The 14,009-nt window shown below is 44.3% G+C and overlaps 1 protein-coding gene and 1 long non-coding RNA gene across 2 annotated transcripts in view; one reads left to right on the top strand and one right to left on the bottom strand.

Annotated features, from left to right (window-relative positions):
- RUNDC1 (RUN domain containing 1) overlaps window positions 1-14,009 on the top strand; it is a 228,425-nt gene that overhangs the window by 176,846 nt on the left and 37,570 nt on the right. The window lies entirely within an intron of this gene.
- Window positions 3,192-3,896, bottom strand: LOC143935504 (uncharacterized). Its single transcript, XR_013263541.1, has 3 exons — window positions 3,778-3,896; window positions 3,534-3,684; window positions 3,192-3,246 (listed from the first exon to the last, which is right to left on the bottom strand). It is a non-coding gene; the product is annotated as an uncharacterized LOC143935504 (long non-coding RNA).

Here is a 14,009-nt window from a genome sequence, read left to right as displayed (position 1 = left end):
TAGTAAAGACTCTCGTGTACGATTAAATGCTTTATTGAATGCTTTTCTTAGATTAGAACGCGTATAACCTCGATTTAGCAGGCGCTCGCGTAGTGCCTGGGCTTGAAGAAGGAAATCCTGATCTGTGGTGCAGTTCCTTCTTATTCTTAAGTATTGGGCGTATGGTATACTCTGTACTAGGGGGCGGGGGTGCGAACTTGCAGCGTGTAATAAAGTGTTGCCGGCTGTTGGCTTCCAGTATAGGTTGGTGATCAGTTTGCCAGAGTCGTCCTTAATAATGTTTAGATCCAAGAAAGCAATATTTCTTGGATGGTACGTGTAGGTAAAAGTTAGATTAAATGTGTTAATATTTAATGTCCTTACAAAGTCCTCCAGGGCCTGAGTGGTACCAGTCCAAATAATGAGGAGGTCGTCTATGAATCTGTACCAGCAAAGGATACAGTCAAGGTAGGATTGTAAGGATTCATCGGCAAAAACTGATCGTTCCCAACCCCCCAAGTATAAGTTTGCATAGAATGGTGCGCAGAACGTCCCCATCGCTACGCCCTGAGTTTGTAAATAGATCTGATCCATTAAAGTGAAGAAATTCTTATTGAGAATGAAATCTAAAAGGTGTAATATGAACTTGTTGAATGGCCAGGTGGTATGGTCTTGTTCCATGAGGAAGGTGCTTACCATCCGGACGCCCTGCTCATGGGGGATGCTGGAGTATAACGCCTCCACATCCAATGCCACAAGGAGGGCGTCCGGAGGAATCTGCACCCCCCTCTAGGTGTCGCAGAAGATCAGTGGTATCTTTTATGTAGGAGGGTAAACTTATTACGTGAGGTATCAGGCAGGAGTCAACTAGCCTACTTGCGTTCTCGGTCAGTGACCCCATACCTGAAACTATGGGGCGTCCAGGGGGGTTATCCATATCCTTATGCGTTTTTGGAAGCGCATAGAATGTGGGGATACGAGGCTTGGCTGTGTTTATGAACTTCAGAGTTTCAACAGCTATCAGACCTTAGAAAGAGTTTGGTCCAATACCCCAGTGACACCCTAGCAGCATAGGTACCTCATCCCCCAATAGTAGTATGTGTAAAGAGATAAGGAATAGGGCAGGGGGGATTTTTAAATGGTACACATTGTAACAGTATAATACGTACAATAAATTAGAAATTCATATTGGTTTATTAATATACAGTGGTGTGAAAAAGTGTTTGCCCCCTTCCTCATTTCCTGTTCCTTTGCATGTTTGTCACACTTAAGTGTTTCGGAACATCAAACCAATTTAAACAATAGTCAAGGACAACACAAGTAAACACAAAATGCAATTTGTAAATGAAGGTGTTTATTATTAAAGGTGAAAAAAAATCCAAACCATCATGGCCCTGTGTGAAAAAGTGATTGCCCCCCTTGTTAAAACATACTATAACTGTGGTTGTCCACACCTGAGTTCAATTTCTCTAGCCACACCCAGGCCTGATTATTGCCACACCTGTTCACAATCAAGGCATCCCTTAAATAGGAGCTGCTTGACACAGTAAGGTCCACCAGAAGATCCTTAAAAGCTACACATAATGCAGAGACCCAAAGAAATTCAGGAACAATTGAGAAAGAAAGTAATTGAGATCTATCAGTCTGGAAAGGGTTATAAAGCCATTTCCAAAGCTTTGGGAATCCAGCGAACCACAGTGAGAGCCATTATCCACAAATGGCGAAGACATGGAACAGTGGTGAACCTTCCCAGGAGTGGCCGGCCGCCCAAAATTACCCCAAGAGCACAGCGACGACTCATCCAAGAGGTCACAAAAGACCCCACAACAACGTCCAAGGAACTGCAGGCCTCACTTGCCTCAGTTAAGGTCAGCGTTCATGCCTCCACCATCAGGAAAAGACTGGGCAAAAATGGCCTGCATGGCAGAGTTCCAAGGAGAAAACCACCGCTGAGCAAAAAGAACATCAAAGCTCGTCTCAATTTCTCCACAACACATCTTAATGATCCCCAAGACTTTTGGGACAACATTCTGTGGACCGATGAGACAAAAGTGGAACTCTTTGGAAGGTGTGTGTCCAAGTATATCTGGCGTAGAAGGAACACTGCATTTCATAAAAAGAACATTATACCAACAGTAAAATATGGTGGTGGTAGTGTGATGGTCTGGGGCTGTTTTGCTGCTTCAGGACCTGGAAGACTTGCCGTGATAAAAGGAACTATGAATTTTGCTGTCTACCAAGAGATCCTGAAGGAGAATGTCCGACCATCTGTTCGTGTACTCAAGCTGAAATGAACTTGGGTTCTGCAGCAGGACAATGATCCTAAACACACCAGCAAGTCCACCACCGAATGGCTGAAGAAAAACAAAATGAAGACTTTGGAGTGGCCTAGCCAAAGTCCTGACCTGAATCCTATTGAAATGTTGTGGTATGACCTTAAAAAGGCCGTTCATGCTCGAAAACCCTCTAATGTAACTGAATTAGGACAATTCTGCAAAGATGAGTGGGCCAAAATTCCTCCAGGACGCTGTAAAAGCCTCATTGCACGTTATCGCAAACGCTTGGTTCCAGTTGTTGCTGCTAAGGATGGCCCAACCAGTTATTAGGTTTAGGGGGCAATCACTTTTTCACACAGGGCCATGATGGTTTGGATTTTTTTTCACCTTTTAATAATAAACACCTTCATTTACAAATTGCATTTTGTGTTTACTTGTGTTGTCCTTGACTATTGTTTAAATTGGTTTGATGTTCCGAAACACTTAAGTGTGACAAACATGCAAAGGAACAGGAAATGAGGAAGGGGGCAAACACTTTTTCACACCACTGTACATTAAAAAATATACAAAAATTATACAAACAGTTGTATGTGCATAATTAATTGACTGGAGGAATCCCAATGGTAGATGTTGATAGAATAATTGCACTTGTACCCAACATGTTTCGCACTGAGCTTCTTCAGGGGAAACGTGCAATTAACAACAGATTCCATATTGAAAGAAAAAGAGAGAAATATTTAGACTAAACAAAAAACAATGCCTATTAAAAAATATATATTTTACAATTCCAGTAAATAAAGAATATATATATATATATATATATATATATCGATTACATAAATATGTAGATCAGTTAGAGACGGCGCTTACCCACAGCCACCCAAGACATAAGTACTTGGGATCCACCAACAGATGGAAAAAACTGCACCAAACAGGCCAAACACCAAGCCCCCTCGGCCTCTCGGAGGACACAGATGGGGTTAAGTCAGCACTAAAATGGATAAACAAAATACACTATGAGTAATTAAGAGAAATAGATTTACTAGCATAAGAGCTACACTTAGATGATTAAGACAATAACCTAATTTTTATGAGGAAAAGGGAACAAAAGCCTCAAAAATGTTAATTTATATCATATAAACCGATACTCTTGGACAAAAGGCTTTGTATATGAAATTACTGGGAATATTAACTATAATTAAAGATTTAACATAAACCTATAGTATATTAAAGAGCAAAGAGATATATATAGTATAATATAAAATAATTGCCTTATACCTTTAATGGTGAATATGCGGAAAAGTGTTATGCCGGTTCTCCCTATCAAGCCAGCTAGGCAAGTTATAACAGCAAGTTATGGCCAAAGAAACAAACAGCCTGATACGGCTGAAGAAAGCAGGACTACACTGCCCCAAAGTGATTTCTTTTCCTAGGGACAAACATAAGATTAAAATCGAGTCAAAAGGATTTGAAAAATAAATAAAAAGTAAGTATGAATGCAGAGATACAAAGTATCAATTACCAAAAACTGGAGAGAGAAAAGAGCTCCGTCATGCAGCCGATGGTATGATCAAGCATACTAGCAGGAGAAGGTGTTGCGCTGCTTATATGTCCCCCATCCATCGAGCCGGCGTCTGACGTCACCGGCTCGATGCGGACACTATGGGACAGGCACCGCGCATGCGCCGAGCTCACCGCGCCGGGCCAGTAACTACAATTCCCATAATACCGCTGGGCTAACGAAGATAGTAGACCGCCCAAGATAGGCTGACATGAGCTGACAGCGGCGGAATAATCGTGTCGGATCTCCGCTGTGGCGGAGATCCGAGACGAATGTAGAGGGGCCGGGGTAGCAGGTGAACAAGTCCCAAATAAGGGATTACATGCGAGGCCTAGACCATGACGGGCACCCCCGAGATATAAATATCGAGAGCACCCTGGGTGTCCGTATGCCCTCCAAACAGATGTGGCCAGGGGATAAAAGGTCAAGCCCGAATGGTGCAGGTGTATTGTGGTTGAGAATAAATTCCCAAAAAAACGATGAAAGCAAGCAAAGAGATGCCGTATAATGAACTTACGATCACGGACATCTGCAGGGATCCCAGGACAGGAAAACCCGCGATCCAAGAACATTGATCATGCATATTAGGACCGATATACATACATTCTGATGAAATATAATCAATAAAGACAAGTTTAATTATAGATGTATTTTAGTTCAACCTATATAGACATAATATTAAGTTTGGAATTTACTAAAATGTTAACATAGATGTTGGAAGAAAAAAAAAAAAGGAGAAAAGGGGGGAAATCCCCCCTCCCACTCCCCCCCCCACCCCTCCACCACAACATCACAGAAAGCCATCAGCGGAAAAAGCAATGGAAATTATAGAGGTTATTAGGTCAGAAAAATAGGTGCACTGATATAATTATAAAAATGATCTGTAGCTAATATTTTCATTGAATCCAGGGTGCTGAGTATGTTCTTGGATCGCGGGTTTTCCTGTCCTGGGATCCCTGCAGATGTCCGTGATCGTAAGTTCATTATACGGCGTCTCTTTGCTTGCTTTCATGGTTTTTTTTGGGAATTTATTCTCAACCACAATACACCTGCACCATTCGGGCTTGACCTTTTATCCCCTGGCCACATCTGTTTGGAGGGCATACGGACACCCAGGGTGCTCTCGATATTTATATCTCGGGGGTGCCCGTCATGGTCTAGGCCTCGCATGTAATCCCTTATTTGGGACTTGTTCACCTGCTACCCCGGCCCCTCTAGATTCGTCTCGGATCTCCGCCACAGCGGAGATCCGACACGATTATTCCGCCGCTGTCAGCTGACGTCAGCCTATCTTGGGCGGTCTACTATCTTCGTTAGCCCAGCGGTATTATGAGAATTGTAGTTACTGGCCCGGCGCGGTGAGCTCGGCGCATGCGCGGTGCCTGTCCCATAGTGTCCGCATCGAGCCGGTGACGTCAGACGCCGGCTCGATGGATGGGGGACAGATAAGCAGTGCAACACCTTCTCCTGCTAGTATGCTTGATCATACCATCGGCTGTATGACGGAGCTCTTTTATCTCTCCAGTTTTTGGTAATTGATACTTTGTATCTCTGCATTCATACTTGCTTTTTATTTATTTTTCAAATCCTTTTGACTCGATTTTAATCTTATGTTTGTCCCTAGGAAAAGAAATCACTTTGGGGCAGTGTAGTCCTGCTTTCTTCAGCCGTATCAGGCTGTTTGTTTCTTTGGCCATAACTTGCTGTTATAACTTGCCTAGCTGGCTTGATAGGGAGAACCGGCATAACACTTTTCCGCATATTCACCATTAAAGGTATAAGGCAATTATTTTATATTATACTATGTATATCTCTTTGCTCTTTAATATACTATAGGTTTATGTTAAATCTTTAATTATAGTTAATATTCCCAGTAATTTCATATACAAAGCCTTTTGTCCAAGAGTATCGGTTTATATGATATAAATTAACATTTTTGAGGCTTTTGTCCCCTTTTCCTCATAAAAATTAGGTTATTGTCTTAATCATCTAAGTGTAGCTCTTATGCTAGTAAATCTATTTCTCTTAATTACTCATAGTGTATTTTGTTTATCCATTTTAGTGCTGACTTACCCCCATCTGTGTCCTCCGAGAGGCCGAGGGGGCTTGGTGTTTGGCCTGTTTGGTTCAGTTTTTTCCATCTGTTGGTGGATCCCAAGTACTTATGTCTTGGGTGGCTGTGGGTAAGCGCCGTATCTAACTGATCTACATATTTATGTAATCAATATATATATATATATATATATATATATATATATATATATTCTTTATTTACTGGAATTGTAAAATATATATTTTTTAATAGGCATTGTTTTTTGTTTAGTCTAAATATTTCTCTCTTTTTCTTTCAATATGGAATCTGTTGTTAGTTGCACGTTTCCCCTGAAGAAGCTCAGTGCGAAACATGTTGGGTACAAGTGCAATTATTCTATCAACATCTACCATTGGGATTCCTCCAGTCAATTAATTATGCGCATACAACTGTTTGTATAATTTTTGTATATTTTTTAATGTATATTAATAAACCAATATGAATTTTTAATTTATTGTACGTATTATACTGTTACAATGTGTACCGTTTAAAAATCCCCCCTGCCCTATTCCTTGTCTCTTTACACATCTATCAGACCTTGTTCATGGGCTTTCATAACCAGGGTCCTAAATTCAGTTGTAAATATTGTTACCCTTGATTAATCTATAGGAGTATACCAGGCTTGATTAAGTAAAATTTTTAGACACATTGACTGATATTGTTGATGTGTCATTAAAACCAGGTTACCGCCTTTGTCTGATTTTTTGATGATAATATCTGTTCTTCTTTGTAATTTTGAAAGCGCTTGTTTCTGTTTATAATTTAAGTTGGAATATGAGTCTGGCCACTCCTGCTTTTTTAGAGATTTTATTGCTGCGGCTAGAAATGCCCATATCGTGGGACAGGTCATAAGGTCAGGGAATGCTCGTGAATTTAGTTTAAATACGTTTCTCTGTGGCTTGGTGTGTCCTAGAGGGGGTTGAGACGAGGACATGGAGGTTGATGAAGTCTCCATAGTTGATTCATCTTCAATCTGTCCCTCGTCATACAATAACATCAGATCGCATAGCGCTCTGAATTCTTGCATCGAATAGTGTTTTGTTTTTTCAGCTAGTTCTTTTTCCAGACTTAAGTTTTGTCTATCCTTGTCATACATAAATTTATAGGTCAAGTTTCGGGCAAATAGGTATAGGTCAGTGATGGCGAACCTTGGCACCCCAGATGTTTTGGAACTACATTTCCCATGAAGCTCATGCACTCTGCAGTGTAGATGAGCATCATGGGAAATGTAGTTCCAAAACATCTGGGGTGCCAAGGTTCGCCATCACTGGTATAGATGTTTGATGGTTTCATAGATATTTATTGGTTCCGAAGGACTGAAACCGAGTCCTAGTTGAAGGACTGATTCCTCATCTCGGGTCAAAGTATGTGAGGTCAGGTTGACAATATTTAATTTATCTACATCGACCTGAGTCTCAGTCTGTGAATTACTTATTCTTAATTCGGTAGAGGGGTTTTTAGCATATACGCGTCTAAACTCCCCCGTCGATGTGGTTCGGGTGTGGCTGGTGGTAAAAAACCCAGATTTGGGAATGAGGCGTGTGTGTTGGTGTGTAATATTTTCGGGATAATATTGTGTAGAGTGGGTAATTGTATGCTAGTGCTAGGACCCTGTGAATCCGGATGCGCTATTTGAGGCGTTTTGACGGTTTTACCCGTTTTCTTGCCTTTTTTGGAGTCCTTCGTTGGATGGTCTCCACTGCCACCGTTACAGACTGTACTGAATCTGACTCTTCAATCTCATCTCTTTCCTCACAGGTTACCTCACAAATCATGAATTCACGCGCACCGGGTCCCCCCCGTAAGAGGTCACCTCTTACGGGGGGACCCGGTGCGCGTGAATTCATGATTTGTGAGGTAACCTGTGAGGAAAGAGATGAGATTGAAGAGTCAGATTCAGTACAGTCTGTAACAGTGGCAGTTTCTTTAGGTGCTCGCAACCGTGAGAATTTTCTCCTTACCAATTTGTTCCCCCATTTATAGGCATAGCCCTCGGAAAAGGCCAGTTTGTCCTGGACAAATTTGCCTTGTTTTTTAACAATAATTTCTTTATTTAAGATTTCTAGTCGTTCCCTGACCTCCTTCCATTTTTCCTTAAAGACAGGTGATTCCATGATCTTAGGAAATTGTTCATTGAGTCGCTCAATCTCGCCATCTATAGAAGTCATATCTGCATGATATTGTATCGTTAATTTAGTCATTAGTTCCACACTACATTTAGTTAAAGTATTTTCCCAATCCTTTTTAAAATCAAGGGAAGGATCCTTGATAGTAGGGAACACTTGGATCCGAAGGCCTAGTGGACAAATTTCTTCCCTAATGTACTGTTCAAAATATTGCGTATGCCAATGCAGATGTGACTTCTTTTTGAGCAGGCCAAACATCCTCTCCAAGAACAACTTAGTTTCATCCTCGATCTTATAATTTGTTAGACAACCTGTCTTAATAGATAACATAAATCCAGACCAATCTGAGCCAAGTATGTCCATCACTCCACTGACTTTGTGGGCCCCACCTTAGACTCCCAGTTCCGACCCTCGTTGCGACAATGATTGGAGATATTAATTATCCAACTAGATGAGGTTATATTAACAGTAGATTATATAACCCACTGAATGCCACTAGTGCTTTTATAGAATATTTATAAGGCACTAAAAAGGGAACCGGGAAAGAAGCCGGAAAAAAAATCAGACCTTCAATGGTGCTGGGTGTGTTATCCACCCTAATAGAGATAATTAATAATTGTGCCTAAATTACTAGAGAATAATAAAATAGTATATATGGTATCCTCATCCTCATGTTTGATATAGAGAAAGAAATACAATTTGGCCTGCTCTATCTCCTCCTGGAAGAATTTAACATAGTATATATTTGTCTCACCAGGATTAACATCTGGTCGATTAGAACAAAGGCTATTCTGTGCTTTTTAGAACCAGGCTGATGACAGGACCTTTCTCCTATATAGCTATTTATATCCCGCTCTACTCCCACGGACCTTCTGCAACTTTTATGGCCACCCCCATTGTGTTATATGACAATTGCTAAATATACTGGTACGTAGACATTGAGGCTGAATGTTGGGGACACCATTGTCATTGCCATGGAATATCTATGACTAGTGATGTTTAGTGACAAGGGGGTTTTTTAACCATTTATTTATTTGGCAATTTTCTTTCTTATTTCTTAGCCGGCTTTTATTACTTCCCGTGTCCGCCCCAAGGGTGGTCAAAGCCTGGTAGGCAGGGACCGCCCTGGCTCCAAGTTTTATCTGCAACACGGTTTCTCACAGCGGTGAGCCACCCACTCTCCAATTTTCATGATAAGCAATACACTGCATGCTTTGAATTGTATTAATTAGATATATAAAAAATAAACATTGACACTGTATGTTTAATTTTAGATAGTACCAAGGTCTCCTGAAGAAGCGACAGAGTCGCGAAACTAGTTGAACAAACGACCAACTTGGATACTAAACATTACTTTAATATACATTTGTATGCTGTAACTATACAGCACAGTGGTGTAGTGGTTAGCACTCTCACCTAGCAGTAAGAAGGGTCGCTGGTTCAAATCCCAACCACGACACTACCTGCCTGGAGTTTGCATGTTCTCCCTGTGCCTGCGTGGGTTTCCTCCGTGTACTCCGGTTTCCTCCCACAATCCAAAGACATGCAAGTAGGTTAATTGGCTTCTGACCAAAAAATTGGCCCTAGTATATGAATTGGGACCTAGGATAGTGGGCTCCTTGAGGGTAGGGACTGATGTGAGTGTGCAATCTACAGAGATAGGGACAATTGTAGACACTCACTCAGGTTGAACTGGATGGACTGGTGTCTTTATTCAACCTTACTAACTATGTAACTATGAAACTATATACCGTGTGTCAACAAATGTTTCCAATGTTTATATATATATATATTTTTTTATATGTTTAAATAAAAACTATTTTAACTATTTTCTGTTATAATCCCTGGGTATCAAGACAGTCCTTCACTTTACTGGGGGATGTGTGGCCGGTTCGTGGTTTAAATGTTCCACGTATAGACCCCCTTCCCTACAATTTCTTTCTCTATAGTTCCCAGGCTGTTGGGGGATCCTTCTGTTGGTCAGTATTCTTTTTTGTAATTCTTTTATTTACTTTTTCAAATAAAACAGTTTCACAGTCCAAAGAAAAATGACAATATTCAAAATAAAAACAGAGACAGGAAATGCATACAGTTCGATGAGATAACAGCATCGTCAAATATTACATAGCATATGACCAATCCCCGGGTCGTGCACTCAGTGAAATACGCATAGGGATGAGACTAGGTATCATGGCCAACTGTGCACTACTCTGAGGGGAGCTATCTGACCGTAGTCCCGGCGACCCACTGTTACCAGCGGGGCCACCAGGGTAGTGCTGTGAGAGACTTACTTAAACCTGCCAAGGAGGATCGTCCCACAACCAGCTAGGCCCAGCCGACTGGCATAACTGGTAGATTAAAGAAGGCAGGATATTCAAAGAATCTGGATGGGCCGGCCTAGGGCTGGGGGCGTCTCAGGGAAAGAAAAAAGGACAACGGATGCGGAAAGGCAGGATGGGAAAGATGGGGGAGAAAACAGAGAGGGAGAGTGGTGGCGCCTCTCAGCCAGAGGGTGATTCACGCTATAAGGATTAATCAGGCAAAGCAACCTCACGGAGGTAAGCTTCCGTGTAGATGTAGTATTGCCATGGTCGCCATGTCTCCCGGAGGGCCTCCTCCCGTCCACGCAGAGTGGCAGTAAGATCTTCCATGTTTCTGATGTCGTTCACCTTGGCAAACCACAGAGATTTAGTTGGCGGAGTCTCCGATCTCCAGCACAGGGGAATGCATGCCCTGGCAGCGTTCAAAAGATGGATGGTAAGAGAGGCTTTGTATTTCTTAATGGATAGCTTAGAAAGGTGCAGTAGACAGGCCGCGGGGTCCCCCCCCAAGGAAACACCAGTCAGATGTTCAATCGTGCCTGTCACCTCCGCCCAATAAGGTTTAATTATGAGACAGTCCCAAAAAATTTGCAGCATCGTTCCCTCCTCCACACCACAACGCCAACAGGTACTGGGGACCTGTGGGAAAAAACAATGTAGAGAAAGGGGCACTCTATACCATCGAGTCAACAGTTTATAGCAGGATTCCTGGATCCTGGTGGCAATGGAGGACCTCTGGGCAAAGTAGAGTATCTTCTCTCGCTGAGAGTCACTAAAGTGGACGCCTAGGTCCGCCTCCCATTTAGTAAGAAAGGGGACGACGAACCCGTCCACTGGAGAAATCAGGGAGGAGTAGAGTAGAGATAGACAGTGACGGATCGGTTCCCTGCGGTGACAAATGCGTTCCAGCTCCGTGAGTGGGCGCGATATGCCGGGCGACCTCGCACATCTGCGCAAAAAATTACGCAGTTGGAGACCGCTCCAGAAGTCCAACGGGGGGTCCAGCATGGACACTCCCGCTTCTATTGCGAGTTGGCCGTCTGAACCAAGAAAGTCATAGAAATGAAACCGCCCTGCTGTTGCCAACCGTCCAAAAATGGGGTTCTGCCTGCCAGGCAGAAAGTCTGGATTACCCAAAATTGGCACCATGGGGGAGGGCATCGGGGAGACCGAGGAACGTCGGATTGTATCCCTGACTACCCGCAAGGTACTGCCAAGCGTAGGGTGTTCATTAAGGCTCTGCGGCAGCGGGGTAGCGACCCATGGCCAGCTCCTGGCCATACCCTCTGAGTCCTCCAGTTCCATCGTCACCCACTGCTTGGCTTCTGCATGGCAATACCAGTCGACCAGTCTAGTAAGGTGAGCTGCCCTGTAGTACGTTCTAATGTCCGGGAGACCAACTCCTCCCCTCTGCTTGGTCATATAGAGGATTTGCAGTCTGATACGCGGTTTTTGATGTGACCAAATAAAGCCGCGGAACAGCGAGTCAACTCGCTTGAAGAAAGATGGAGGCAGACGAATGGGGAGGGCTTGCAGTAAATATAGTATTCTAGGCAATGCGGTCATCTTAATGGCATTACAGCGGCCAAACCAAGTTAAAGTAAGTGAATGCCATTGGAGGAGATCGGATTTAAGACGGAGGAGAAGTGGGGCAAAGTTGGCCTGGTATAAGTTAGCGAGATCTGCACTAATGTTGACACCCAAATAAGGGATAGTATGGGCCGCCCAGCGCAGCTGGTAAGTTGACCGCAAACGTCTAACAACGGCCTCGTCTACTGTAATGTTCAGGAGGGACGATTTGGTCAGATTGATCGAGAACCTAGAGAGAGCTCCATATTGCTTCAAGGACTGAAGGAGATTGGGGAGAGAGTGTAGAGGGTCTGTCAGGAAAAAGATCAGGTCATCCGCAAAGGCGGCCACCCAGTGGGGCCCAGAGGATTTATGAAAACCCGTAATCCCCGGGTCACCCCGAATCTTGCACAGGAGGGGCTCCAACGAGAGTATAAAAATCAGCGGGGACAGAGGGCAGCCCTGCCGAGTGCCGTTACGGATGTCAAAGAAACCGGACCTCGTTTCATTCACCTTAACCGCAGCCGTGGGATGGGAGTAGAGGGAAAGGATCCAACCGAGCATCGAGGGACGGAGACCTATGTGTTCCAGGGACGCCTGTATGAACGTCCAATCCACGCGGTCAAAAGCCTTCTCCGCGTCGGTGGACAGCAGGAGAAGGGGTCTCGCAGAGGACCTGGCCGCGTGGATTAGGTTCAAAACCCGAATGGTGTTATCCCTGGGCTCCCGCTGCGGGACAAAACCCGCCTGGTCTCTATGAATCAGACCCGGTATATGGGGGAGTAGCCTATTGGCCAGTATCTTGGCGAACAGTTTAAGGTCGGTGTTCAGGAGGGCTATCGGGCGGTAGCTCCCACACTGCAGTGGATCCTTCCCCTCTTTAGGGATAAGAGATATGTAAGCTCGTAGAGAGTCCAACGGGAAGGTGTTACCTTCCGTAATCGAGTTAAGGGCCGAAACCAAAGGTTGGGAAAGCGTCTCAAAGAAAGTTTTGTAGTAAGTTGGGGTGAAACCGTCGGGGCCAGGGGCTTTTTTGGGTTTCGAGCTTGCCAGTGCTGCCCCCAACTCCGTAGTCGTTATAGGTTCCTCCAGCTCCTCCTGGGCCTCAGCCGAGAGAGAGGGCATGCCGGACATGGCTATATAGGACCGTGGGGTGAATCCACCAGCGGAGCCGGAGGTATCCGAATGCGGCCTGTCTAAGTTATAGAGGCCTTCGAAAAAGGAACGGAACTCTAATGCTATGTCAGACGATGTGTTCGCTTTTTGGCCCGTGGAGGTCAGGATATCTGGAATATAAGTTTTGGTGCGGGGGCCTCGCAATGCTCTAGCCAGCATTGTACCGGGTTTATTGCTGAATTCATACATCGAGCGGTGGGCCCACGCCAATTTTTGCTTTGTTTTATGGAACATGAGCGAACGGAGCTCCTCGCGCTTTAAGAAGTGCCTGATGAGTAGACCGTGCAAGACTGGCTTTGTGGGCGCATTCTAGGGAGCGGATCTGAGCAAGTAGTTCATCCGCACGACGCGTCCTCTCCCGCTTCAGTCGGGCCCCTATCCGAATCAAGGTGCCCCTGATCACCGTCAGAGGGTTGGCAACCGAGGCCACGTTTATAGCAAAGTATTCCTGCAACGAGGCCAAAACCTCTGCACGGGTATCTTCTGATTGCAGCAGGGCCTCATTCAGTCTCCACGATGGGGGGGGACTGAGTCACAGGGCCCAGCTGAAGCATCAGATGGATCGGCGCATGGTCCGAGAAGGATATGACATCAATGGCAGTCGAAACCACCTTAGACAGATCTTTATGGGACAGCAGCAGGTAGTCCAATCTGGTGTACGAATGATGAACTTGGGAGAAATAGGAATAGTCTCGGACCTGGGGATGTAGTAAACGCCAAGGGTCCACCAAGGTCCGCTCTCATCCGCTTGAGACGAGCGTATGAGAGATGGGAGGCTCCACGGGAGGCATCCAGCAGAGGATCCATAGCAAAATTAAGATCACCCCCAAAAATGAGCATACCCTCCGAGAACTCCAGCAGTTGAGGCAGCAATGTCCGCAAAAATTGCGGATGGTCGACATTAGGGAA

The sequence above is a fragment of the Lithobates pipiens genome, unplaced genomic scaffold, assembly GCF_037356315.1.
Source record: "Lithobates pipiens isolate NorthernLeopardFrog02 unplaced genomic scaffold, aLitPip1_a1.2 Scaffold_28, whole genome shotgun sequence".
NCBI lineage: Eukaryota > Metazoa > Chordata > Amphibia > Anura > Ranidae > Lithobates > Lithobates pipiens.
The sequence above is the reverse complement of the archived record's forward strand: the minus strand, read 5'-3'. Positions and strand labels throughout refer to the sequence as shown.